This window comes from Balaenoptera physalus (genome assembly GCF_965194825.1).
Source record: "Balaenoptera physalus genome assembly, chromosome: 18".
NCBI lineage: Eukaryota > Metazoa > Chordata > Mammalia > Artiodactyla > Balaenopteridae > Balaenoptera > Balaenoptera physalus.
In genome coordinates, this window is record NC_138899.1 from 75,513,297 (window position 1) to 75,526,410 (window position 13,114).

General features: G+C 41.0%; 1 protein-coding gene and 1 long non-coding RNA gene across 13 annotated transcripts in view; one reads left to right on the forward strand and one right to left on the reverse strand.

The window, feature by feature from the left end:
* The window catches only part of MTUS2 (microtubule associated scaffold protein 2), a 505,324-nt gene that overhangs the window by 295,455 nt on the left and 196,755 nt on the right, over positions 1-13,114 (reverse strand). The gene's annotated exons all lie outside the window — the stretch shown is intronic.
* LOC309647916 lies at positions 246-11,990 on the forward strand. Its single transcript, XR_014256395.1, has 2 exons — positions 246-9,573; positions 9,628-11,990. It is a non-coding gene; the product is annotated as an uncharacterized lncRNA (long non-coding RNA).

Below are 13,114 nucleotides of genomic sequence, written 5' to 3' on the forward strand. Positions count from 1 at the left end.
CAGAAACTCTGCAAGCCAGAAGGGAGTGGGAGGACATATTTAAACTGATGAAAGGGAAAAACCTACAACCAAGATTACTCTACCCAGCAAGGACCTCATTCAAATTCAACGGAGAAATTAAAACCATTACAGACAAGCAAAAGTTAACAGAATTCAGCAACACCAAACCAGCTTTACAACAAATGCTAAAGGAACTTCTCTAGGCAGGAAACACAAGAGGAGGAAAAGACCTACAATAACAACCCCAAAACAATTAAGAAAATGGTAATAGGAACATACATATCGATAATTACCTTAAATGTAAATGGATTAAATGCTCCAACCAAAAGACACAGACTGGCTAAATGGACACAAAAACAAGACCTGTACAGATGCTGTCTACAACCCACTTCAGACATAGGGACACATACAGACTGAAAGTGAGGGGATGTAAAAAGTAATTCCATGCAAATGGAAATCAAAAGAAAGCTGGAATAGCAATTCTCACATCAAACAAAATAAACTTTAAAATAAAGACTATTACAAGAGACAAAGAAGGACACTACATAATGATCAAGGGATCAATCCAAGATGAAGATATAACAATTGTAAATATTGTTTACCTAACAGAGGAGCACCTCAATACATAAGGCAAATGCTAACAGCCATAAAAGGGGAAATCGACAATAACACAATAATAGTAGGGGACTTTTAACACCCCACTTTCACCAATGGACAGATCGTCCAAAATGAAAATAAATAAGGAAACACAAGCTTTAAATGACACATTAAACAAGATGGACTTAATTGATATTTATAGGACATTCCATCCAAAAACAACAGAATACACTTTCTTCTCAAGTGCTCATGGAACATTCTCCAGGATAGCCTATATCTTGGATCACAAGATATTTAAGAAAATTGAAATTGTACCAAGTATCTTTTCCGACCACAACTGTATGAGATAGATATCAATTACAGGAAAAAAACTGTAAAAAGTACAAACACATGGAGGCTAAACAATACATGACTAAATAACCAAGAGATCACTGAAGAAATCAAAGAGGAAATCAAAAAATACTTAGAAACAAATGACAATGAAAACACGATGACCCAAAACCTATGGGATGGGCAAAAGCAGTTCTAAGAGGGAAGTTATTAGCAAAACAATCCAACCTCAGGAAACAAGAAAAATCTCAAATAAACAACCTAACCTTTCACCTAAAGCAATTAGAGAAAGAAGAACAAAAAAACCCAAAGTTAGCAGAAGGAAAGAAATCATAAAGATTAGATCAGAAACAAATGAAAAAGAAATGAAGGAAACTATAGCAAAGATCAATAAAACTAAAAGCTGGTTCTTTGAGAAGATAAACAAAATTGATAAACCATTAGCCAGACTCATCAAGAAAAAAAGGGAGAAGCTTCACATCAACAGAATTAGAAATGGAAAAGGAGAAGTAACAATTGAAACTGCAGAAATACAAAGGACCATGAGAGATTACTACAAGCAATTACATGCCAATAAAATGGACAACCTGGAAGAAATGGACAAATTATTAGAAAAGCACAATGTTCCGAGACTGAACCAGGAAGAAATAGAAAATATAAACAGAACAATCACAAGCACTGAAATTCAGACTGTGATTAAAAATCTTCCAACAAACAAAAGCCCAGGACCAGATGGCTGCACAGGCAAATTCTATCAAATATTTAGAGAAGAGCTAAAAGCTATCCTTCTCAAACTCTTCCAAAATACAGCAGAGGGAGGAACATTCCCAAACTCATTCCACGAGGCCACCATCACCCTGATACCAAAAACAGACAAAGATGTCACAAAAAAACAAAACTATAGGCCAATATCTCTGATGAACATAGATGCAAAAATCATCAAGAAAATACTAGCAAAGAGAATCCAACAGCACAATAAAAGTATCATACACCATAACCAAGTGGGGTTTATTCCAGGAATGCAAGGATTCTTCAATATACGAAAGTCAAGCAATGTGATACACCATATTAACAAACTGAAGGATAAAAACCATATGATAATCTCAGTAGATGCAGAAAAAGCTTTCGACAAACTCAACACACATTTATGATAAAAAACTCTCGAGAAAGTAGGCATAGAGGGAACCTACCTCAACATAATAAAGGCCATATATGACAAACCCACAGCCAACATCGTTCTCAATGGTGAAAAACTGAAACCATTTCCTCTAAGATGAGGAACAAGACAAGGTTGCTCACTCTCACCACTATAATTCAACATAGTTTTGGAAGTTTTAGCCACAGCAATCAGAGAAGAAAAAGAAACAAAAGAAATCCAAATCGGAAAAGAAGAAGTAAAACTGTCACTGTTTGCAGATGACATGATACTATACATAGAGAATCCTAAAGATGCTACCAGAAAACTACTAGAGCTAATCAATGAATTTGGTAAAGTTGCAGGAAACAAAATTAATGCATAGAAATTTCTTGCATTCCTATACACTAATGATGAAAAATCTGAAAGAGAAATTAAGGAAACACTCCCATTTACTATTGCAACAAAAAGGATAAAATATCTAGGGATAAACCTACCTAAGGAGACAAAAGACCTGTATGCAGAAAACTATAAGACACTGATGAAAGAAATTAAAGATGATACAAACAGATGGAGAGATATACCATGTTCTTGGACTGGAAGAATCAACACTGTGAAAATGACTCTACTACCCAAAGCAATCTACAGATTCAATGCAATCCCTATCAAAGTACCAATGGCATTCTTTACAGAATTAGAGCAAAAAATTTTACAATTCGTACGGAAACACAAAAGACCCCAAATAGCCAAAGCAATCTTGAGAAAGAAAAACAGAGTTGGAGGAATCAGGCTCCCTGACTTCAAACTATACCACAAAGCTACAGTGATCAAGACAGTATGGTACTGGAACAAAAACAGAAATATAGATCAATGGAACAGGATAGAATGCCCAGAGATAAACCCACACACATACAGTCACCTAATTTACGACAAAGGAGGCAAGAACATACAATGGAGAAAAGACAGCCTCTTCATTAAGTGGTGCTGGGAACACTGGACAGCTACATGTAAAAGAATGAAATTAGAACAATCCCTAACACCATACACAAAAATAAACTCCAAATGGATTAAAGACCTAAATGTAAGACCAGACGCTTTAAAACTCTTAGAGGAAAACATAGGAAGAACACTCTTTGACATAAATTGCAGCAACATCATCTTTTTTGACCCACTTTCTAGAGTAATGAAAATAAACAAATGGGACCAAATCAAACTTAAAAGCTTTTGCACAGCAAAGGAAACCATAAACAAGAGAAAAAGACAACTCTCAGAATGGGAGAAAATATTTGCAAATGAAACAGCAGTCAAAGGATTAATCTCCAAAATATACAAACAGCTCATGGAGCACAATGTCAAAAAAACCCAAACAATCCAATTAAAAAATGGGTAGAAGACCCAAATAGACATTTCACCAAGGAAGACATACAGATGGCCAAGAGGCACATGAAAAGATGCTCAACATCACTAATGATCAGAGAAATGCAAATCAAAACTACAATGAAGTATTACCACATGCCAGTCAGAATGGCTTTTATCAAAAAATCTAGAAACAATAAATGTTGGAGAGGGTGTGGAGAAAAGGGAACACTCTTGCACTGTTGGTGGGAATGTAAATTGATACAGCCACTATGGAGAACAGTATGGAGGTTCCTTAAAATACTAAAAATAGAACTACCATATGACCCAGCAATCCCACTACTGGGCATATACCCTGAGAAAACCATAATTCGAAAAGATACATGTACCACAGTGTTCACTGCAGCACTATTTACAATAGCCAGGACATGGAAGCAACCTAAGTGTCCATTGACAGATGAATGGATAAAGAAGATGTGGCACATATATACAATGGAATATTACTCAGCCATAAAAAGGAACGAAATTGAGTTATTTGTAGTGAGGTGGATGGACCCAGAATCTGTCATACAGAGTGAAGTAAGTCAAAAAGAGAAAAACAAATACAGTATGCTAATGCATATATATGGAATCTAAAAAAAAAAAAGGCATTTATGAACCTGGTTGCAGAGCAGAAATAAAGATGTAGACATAGAGAATGCACTTGACACGGGGTGGGAGGGGGAAGCTGGGGCGAAGTGAGAGTAGCATCAACATATATACACTACCGAACGTAAAATAGTTAGCTAGTGGGAAGCAGCAGCATAGCACAGGGAGGTCAGCTCGGTGCTTTGCGATGACCTAGAGGGGTAGGATAGGGAGGATGGGAGGGAGGCTCAGGAGGGAGGGGATATGGGGACATATGTATGCATATGGGTGATTCACTTTGGGGTACAACAGAAACTAACAGTATTGTGAAGCAATTATATTCCAATACAGATGTATTAAAAAAAAAGAAAGAAAGAAAATGAGGACAGAATAAAAATAAAGTGAGGGAACCGATGGGAAGTGAACCCTTGTTAACAGGTGGCAGAAAGTTTATCAACAATGTTACCTGCTGTGACATGGAATGTAGAAATTGTATCTAAAGAATTTAGGACTCCAGCTAAGTAGATTTCCAGGTAGAGTGATGAAGATGCTACCCAGCTTCTTCTTACTATTCTGGTAAAATGGAAGAGCAGAAGGGTAAGCTAAAGATGCTAATATAAAGTAGCTGTTAAACATTAAGACGCTACAACTCATTGAAAATTCCCAGCCTCTCCAAATGGTAAACAATACTAAAATCAAGAAATGGCTTCTGGCAAAGATCATATCTAGACCACTGTCAGAAAAACACTGTCAAGTGATGAAGCAAAGGGATGACGGTAAAATCCTTTGGTAAGACTTCAGAAAGATCTAAGGCAATGCCTGAAGTTATTGTTAAGTTTAATGCTTCGAAGAAGCTTTAGGTGGTTGTCCCTCAGAAGAAGCTCAAGATAAAGTCTTATTTTAAGTGAGACCAACTTAAAATAACTGTGGTGTTTGTCTAATGGAGTGAATCCAACAATATTCATAGGAGACATAAATTTTTAAGAGAATTATATTAACAGAAAAACTGCCAGCTTAGACTGAAATAGTTGAGAGACAATACTAAGTTAAAAAAGGTCTTTAGATATTCAAACTTCTACGTGCAGGAAGTAGGCTGAGAAAACCTCTAAGATGCAAACATTTTACTGAAAAGGAGGACTAAGGGCAGAGGATGGAGCCAAGAGCCACGAGAAATCATTCCCAAATGGTAGTACAAATTAGTCCTAATCAGGGAACCAGCAACATGTGCCCTGCTGCCTCTTTTTTAAGAGACTGTATTGAAGTTATCCTTTGCTTGCCCCACCGCTATCTATTGGATAGGTGGAGGGGAAAATGCATCTCTTTAGAGCACAGGTTTGGGTTCAAGAGGAACTGTACTCAAGGAGCTGTACTCAGCTATACCTCAGTAGCTTCATTCACCCCTGGACCTGATTCACATGATGACATACTGGAAGTTGAGCTGATGCTATAAAGGATGAGACTTTGGGGGGCCATCAATGAGTGAGTGTTTTCTGCATGTGGGAGGGTCATAATGCATTGGAAGCCAGAGAGTAGACTGTAGTAGCCAGCCTCCAAGATGTCCTCTGCCAGCAGTGATCTTCACCTCCCAGTGTTCACACCCTCCCACAATGAGTCAGGGCTGACTTGTGTGACTAGTACAATACTGAAGGTATGAAACTTGTTAGGCCATACCGTAAAAGACATTTCAGCTTCCTCCTTGATCTCCTGGATCGCTCACTTTGGGGGAAGCCAACCACCAAGTTGTAACACTCACGCAGCCTTGTGTAGAGACCCACATGGAGGAAACTGAGACCTCCTGCCACAACAATTTGTTAGCTTCATGAGTGAGCCATCTTGGAAGGGGGTCCTCGAGCCTCCAGTTTTCAGATGACTGCAGCTCAGCTAACATTTGACTCTGGATTTTAGGTCACGGCTCAGTTCAATGGGGCATGCTCTCCACCAGGACAGTGATGCCCCAGCCCTACACAGGGAGTGCCGCAGTTTTAGCTCTAAAAGTCACATCTTGGGAAATCCCTAGCACCAAGCAAACCAGGATGGCTGATTACCCTACATTTATAGTTCCCAGGCTTAAGCAACTTCAACACTTACAGAACAGTTGTGAATCCGGATATAGGTGGGAAAGTCCCTGAATGTGAAGAGTGATGAAAATGTGAGAGACATGTCTAGAGTAATAATATGGAATGAGCTGCCAGCCAGACATCGGGCAAATTCTCTAACACCTTAAGATGATTTCAACATCTCAGCAAAACCAAATCATTAGGGGCTTCCCTGGTGGCGCAGTGGTTGAGAATCTGCCTGCCAATGCAGGGGACGCAGGTTTGAGACCTGGTCTGGGAAGATCCCACATGCCGCGGAGCAACTAGGCCCGTGAGCCACAATTACGGAGCCTGTGTGTCTGGAGCCTGTGCTCCTCAACAAGAGAGGCCACGATAATGAGAGGCCCGCGCACCGCGATGAAGAGTGGCCCCCACTTGCCACAACTAGAGAAAGCCCTCACACAGAAACGAAGACCCAGCACAGCCATAAATAAATAAATAAATAAATAAATATTTTTTAAAAAAAGAGTAGAGGGAAGGAGGAAGCCGAGCAGTCCCCTTTCCCTCCTACACTTGGCCTTTCATGCTCTCTCCAACTGTCTGCTTTTAAAAGAAAACAAAAAAACCCAAATCAGTAACATTTAAAAGAGAAGCTCCAGTGCTGAGTCAAGCCAACAGCCACATACAAAGGAATGTAGTTGAACCCCTACCTCACACCATATGTAAAACTTAACTCCAATGGATAAGAGATCTAAATTTAAGAGATAAAACTATAAAAATCTTAGAAGAAAATACAGGCGTACATCTTCATGAACTTCAGTTAGGCAAAGACTTCTTAGATATGGCAGCAAAGGCATAAGCGACAGAAAAAAAAAATAGAAAAACTGGACATTATCAAAATTTAAAACTTTATTATTTCAAAGGACTCAATCAAGAAAGTGAAAAGACATTCACAGAATGGGAAGAAATATTGCAAATCATATATGTGACAAAGGACTCACATCGAAAATATAAAAAGAACACTTGAAACTCAACAATAAAAAGACAACCCAATTTAAAAATGGGCAAAGGATCTGAGTAGACAATTCTCCAAAGAAGACATACAAATAGCTAATAAGCATGTGAATTTTCCAATAAGCACAGGAGCACATGCTCAACATTGTTAGTCATTAGGGAAATGCGAATCAAAACCACAATGAGATAACATTTCACATCAAGAGGATGGTAATAATTAAAAAGTAATAATAACAAATGCTGGAGAGGCTGTGGAGAAACTGGAAGCCTCAAACACTGATGGTGGGAATGTAAAACAGTGCAACTACTTTGGGAAACAGTCTTGGCAGTTTCTCAAAAGGTTAAACGTAGAGTTATCTACCATATGACCCAGCAATCCTACTCTTGGGCATATACCCAAGAAAAATAAAAACAAATATGTGCCTGAAAACTTGTATGCAAATGTTCATAGTAGCATTATTAAAAATAGCCAAAAAGTGGTTAAAACAACCCAAATGTGCATCAACTGATGCATTTAAAAATAAATTGTGATATGTCCATACAATGGAATATTATTCAGCAATAAAAAGGAATTGTTATAGACTGAATTGTGTTCCCCCAAAATCTATATGCCGAAGCCCTAAAGCCCCAATATGACTGTATTTAGAGACAGATCTTCAAGGAGGCAGCTAAGGTTAAATGAGGTCATAAGAGTGGGGCCCTAAATTGATAGGACTGGTGTCCTTATAAGAAGAGGAAGAGACCCCAGAGATCTCTCTCTCTCTGCACCTGCACAGAGAAAAGTCCATGTGAGGACACAGTGAGAACGCGGCCATCTGCGAACCAAGGAGAGAGGCTCCACCAGAAACCAGTCCTGCTGGCACCTTGATCTTAGACGTCCAGCTTCTGAAACAGTGAGAAGACGAATTTCTGCTGTTTAGGCCAGCTGGTCCACGGTCCTCTCTTACGACAGCCCAAGCAGGCTAACGCAGGGCTGAAGTACTGCCACATGTGACAATACGTATGAACCTTGAAAACATTAAGGCAAGTGAAAGGAGCCAGACACCAAAGACCACATATTATATGATTCCATTATATGACATGTCCAGGACAAGCAAATCTATAGAGACGGAAAGTAGATTCATGGTTGCCAGGGGCTGGAGTCTGGGGAAAATGAAAAGGTCCTGATCATGGGTACAGGGTTACTTTCTTTTTGGAGTCTTGAAAATGTTCTAAAACTGACTATGATGATGGGTACATGGCTCTTTGAAGAGGCTTAAAACCACTGAATTTACGCTTTAAATGGGTGAATTGTGTGGTATGTGAATTATAACACATTAAAGCTGTTATTTAAGAGAGAGACAGAGACTGAGAGCCTTAGAGCTAGTCCTGGTTAACTAGCTCCTGGAAAGGAAAGGAAAGAGGCAAGATAGAAGATGCAGAAAAGCAGGCAGGAGACGGATGACTAGATCAGCCCTTCTCAGTCCAGAAGACAGAGGACTCAACCGAGGTACGTGTAGTGTCGGCAAGCACCGCCACCGAGACGAGCACGGAGAGTCAGAGAACGGACACTGCCTCAAGGAGAGCAGAAATGAAGAAGGAAGAGAGGAGAAGAGAGCTGCAGATCCTCTGGCTCCACTCAGTTCAGCCAAGTTCAAGAGACACTGATTGAACAGACAGACACCAGATGTCATGCTAGCTCTCGCAGCATGAAGATAAATGACATCGGCATCAGACACACATGCAGAAAATCACAATAAAATGTGCTCCGTGGTGTGACAGGGGCAAGAACCCAGAGCTGTGGGGGCACAAAAAGGAGGGGCCCGAGCTCAGCACGGGCCGACCAAGGAGCGGGCTCTTGGAAGAGGTGAACAGGAGCGAGTCGGGAGCAGAACAGAGAAGGAGGAGGAAGTTCCAGGGAGGAGGCTGCTGGAAGAAGGTGTCCAGGCGTGGAGAGTCAGGCCCTGATCGACAGGACGTCCTCGGCCTTCCTCCCGACGGCGATGCAGAGCCAAGGAAGACTGCTAAAGGACGGAGGACAGGGGCTTCCCTGGTGGCGCAGTGGTTGAGAATCCGCCTGCCGATGCAGGGGACACGGGTTCGAGCCCTGGTCTGGGAAGATCCCACATGCCGCGGAGCAACTGGGCCCGTGAGCCACAGCTACTGAGCCTGCGCGTCTGGAGCCTGTGCTCCACAACAAGAGAGGCCAGGATACTGAGAGGCCCGCACACCGCAATGAAGAGTGGCCCCCGCTCACCGCAACTAGAGAAAGCCCTCGCACAGAAACGAAGACCCAACACAGCCAAAAATAAATAAATAAATAAATTTTTTTAAAAAAAAGTAAGGAGGACAGGGACTGATCTGCTGAGCGGAGGATGAGTTGGGACATGTCAAGACTAGAGGTATGGAAATCAGCTGGGGGGCAGCAGATCAGGAGAGAAGTCCTGACATTCTGGGAGCAGGGATGGAGTAGATGTATTGAAGTTACAAAATCAGCAGGTCTAAAAAATAAATAAATAAATAAATAAATAATTTTTAAAAAAAAATCAGCAGGTCTGGCTGACTGATTAGCTGGGGGAGTCGGGGGGAAGGTGGGAGGGTGAGTAAAGAGAAATATTCTTTGTTGTAGGAATAAGAAAAGGCCGACATCCCCGAAAAACCTCCAAGGGAACCACTGTGGTTAAGCCATGCCCTACTGAGGTCATGCACACCTGAAAACACAGCAATGTGTAGGAACTGTAGGAAAATCCTTCTCACTGCAAAAACAACAGAAGCAAGCTGTGATCAGAAGAGCCCCACGGAAGGCTCTCCTGCAGAGTGGCTGGACAGCCTGTAGGGTCACTCCCTGTGAGCAGCAAAGCAAACCCCAGAAAGGCCCAGGGTGGATGCACGGTACCTCAACAGGTGAGGCTGCAGAGGGATGCAGGGGGCTTAGACCCCGTGCTTTTGCTCACTTCATTACAGGTGTGTCTGTCCACAATCTGGGAATGATGATCAGGAGAAAAACTTAACTGAGATTGCTGGCTCACTGGCATTATTTAATATCCAGGCTGGAAAGGGAACTAGTGAAAGTTTTTTGTTTTGGTTTGGTTTTGTTAATGTTTCTGGAGTTGCAAAGAGATGGGTCTAAAGGTAAAAACAGAACACTGTGCTAAATGAGCAATAAATAATCTGCAAAACCAAATAAACCTATGTATGCAGTGTGTCTCTAATTAAGGCCCAAATCTTGAGTTTTACTTCCTTATAATTATCTAAAAAATTGAGACTAAGCATTTTTGCGTTATCGGAGTATAACTGGTATCTGAGCATCTGCATTTGCATTTCTGTTTAGATCTTGTTATCTCACCTAAAGCGACTGGATTCAATCCAGAGATTCACAAATATCCAGTGACATATTTTCCACTGTATTAGAGTAAAACCCCCCTTAGGGAAAGTTGGCCTCTCTATACATAATTGGCCGGTGTATAAATTAGTCAAAGCCTTTGTGTAAGAGAAGGGAACTGGAAAGGGCGGGTCGGGAGCAGGCATGAGAGAGTGCTACAAACAGAAGGACATTCGCGGCAGGGACAAGTTATGTAAATGCTGCAAATGTCATACTTCTGCTGGACAGATCTGCTTATAAATAGAAGCTGTTTAAAAAGAGACGTCAAATACAGGTGACCTTGTACTAGCACATCTTACAGAATTAGAAGTGTTAGTCAATTATTTTTAACTGACTCTAAACCTACCAATGCTTCTAAACTGCTGTGGGTATACGTGAGGATGGAGAAAGCCCTTGGATCCTATTTATATTTGTAGTTCTTGGGGAAATCATCAGAGGCTCAAAGCTCATCGAAAGGAACAATATCTTTATGAGCAAATGCACTTGAATCATCTGTTTTCTGATAATTGGCTTTAGCACTGCCAAATAGAGGAAAAGCAAAGCACTTGCTCTCTTTGCTAAGGAAGAGACTCAGAAGATTCTGATGACATAGCATGTCTTTTCCATGGAGTGCATTTAAAGCACAGTTCTCACACTGCTTTTGCAATACTGACGGAACAATCATTTTACACTACTGAGCAGTACCCTAAGAGGTGCTGGTGACTAGATTTAAGTAGAAAAGGAGACCGCCAGCTCGCGGTGGTGGACAGAACGCAGGCATTTTGTCCCTTTCTTACCAAAGATGCCTTAAAGTGAGAGTAATTCAATTTTAAGAGGTACAATTAATAATAACAGCTAATATTTACTGACTCCCTTCTATTAAGCACTTTACCTGTTTAAACCTAGAACAAGAGACAGGCAAGAGACAGGTACTTACCAAGCCAGATATTTCAACAGTTTCTGGAACAGAGACGGAGGCCCCCGACTGGCAGGCAGAGGAAAGCGCAGCCTGCAGCAGACGGGAGAGCAGCGCTGCCCTGGAAAAAGCAAGTGCTGACCTCCAGCCGGACAGCCAGGGCCGCAGAGCCTCAGATCCCGGGAAGGAGGAGGGAGAGGCTGAAATGATGAGGGAGACACTATAACCTCCACCCCACTGTCTCCCTCATCCGGTCCTGCAGTCTCCAGCACCCAGGAATTTACCCCTACCTGCCCACCCCGTGCCAAGCCCCAGGGTTAGGGGAAACAGACTCCTAAAGAGTCCGAACAAATGGACTTGATGTCCATCCGACTCAATAATAAGCATGAATGACCACAAAGGCTTCGAGAAAAGCTGCCGGCGTAACACAAACAACAAAAACATCGAGAAAAACAAAGAGAAAATCTGCCCCTGAGCATATAGAGAGAATTCAGGAAACAAAAGCTATCTTTAGGATGGGAGGGAGACGCAAGAGGGAGAAGATATGGGGATATATGTATATGTACAGCTGATTCACTTTGTTATACAGCAGAAACTACACACTGTTGTAAAGTAATTATACTCCAATAAAGATGTTTTTTAAAAAAAGCTATCTTTAAAAAATCTAATTATCCCTAGAGAAATTTGGGAAGATATGACAACAATAAAAGAAAGTGCAATGTGCTACGAAAAGACGCAATCAGAAACCAAGATGGCATCCTTGGAAATTAAAAATACCGAAACAACAATTCAAGAGAAGTGTTAGAAAATAAAGTCCAGTCAGACGGTCTAAAATGAAAAAGGAAAGCATGAGGTAAGAGAAAACATGTGAGGAAAAACTAGACACAAGTAATCACTTTGGGAGGTCCAGAAACCAAATAACAGAAATTCCAGGAAGACAGAGAAAACAGAGAATTAAAACACCAAGGATAGAGACGATTCTAAAGCTTCCAGAGAGAAACAAAAGCAGGTTTCCTACCAAAAAAAAAATATATATATATATATATTTCTCAGACTGGCACCAGGTTTCTTTACAGCAACACTGGAAGTCTGCATGTTTTGAAAGAAAATCATTTTCAACCTAGAAAATGATATTTGATCTAGTGAACGCAGACTAAAGGCTGTCTCAGAAAGGCAAAAACTCTGTGAGTTTGCTTTCCCTGAACCCTCTCTTAGAAAATTACCGAGGATGTACTCCAGCAAAACAAACCAGGAAACACATGGATCCACCCCAGGAGAAAGACGAAGGGAAGTTCCAGAAGAACAACATCTAGCTGAGAAGGCAAACAGAAGCTGTAGGACTGAAAGTCCCAGAGGCAGGCACCAGGAGAAACAGAAAAAGGCATCTTGAAACGAAAAGCCCAGGACCCAGCGGGTGTCCAGTAAATACATACTGCATGATTCCATCCCTCACTTCGGTTTGAGACTTTACCTACCCAAACCACTCAGTACTCTCCAACTTCTGAACCTCTGCTGTGAAATCATGTTTTTATACGGTTTGGGATTAAGGAAGGACAAGGATGTATAAAGATAAGGATACAGCCCCTCCATACTACAGAAAATCCGGAAGACGAGCTTTGTGATGAGCGCTCATATACAAGGGTAAATCAGACAGAAGTCTTGAAATTCCACATCAAACACGGTCAAAATGGCAAAACAAAAAAATCTAGATGATTCATCCTCATCCTCACTATCACTTTAAAAAGCAAATAGATGAAGCAGCT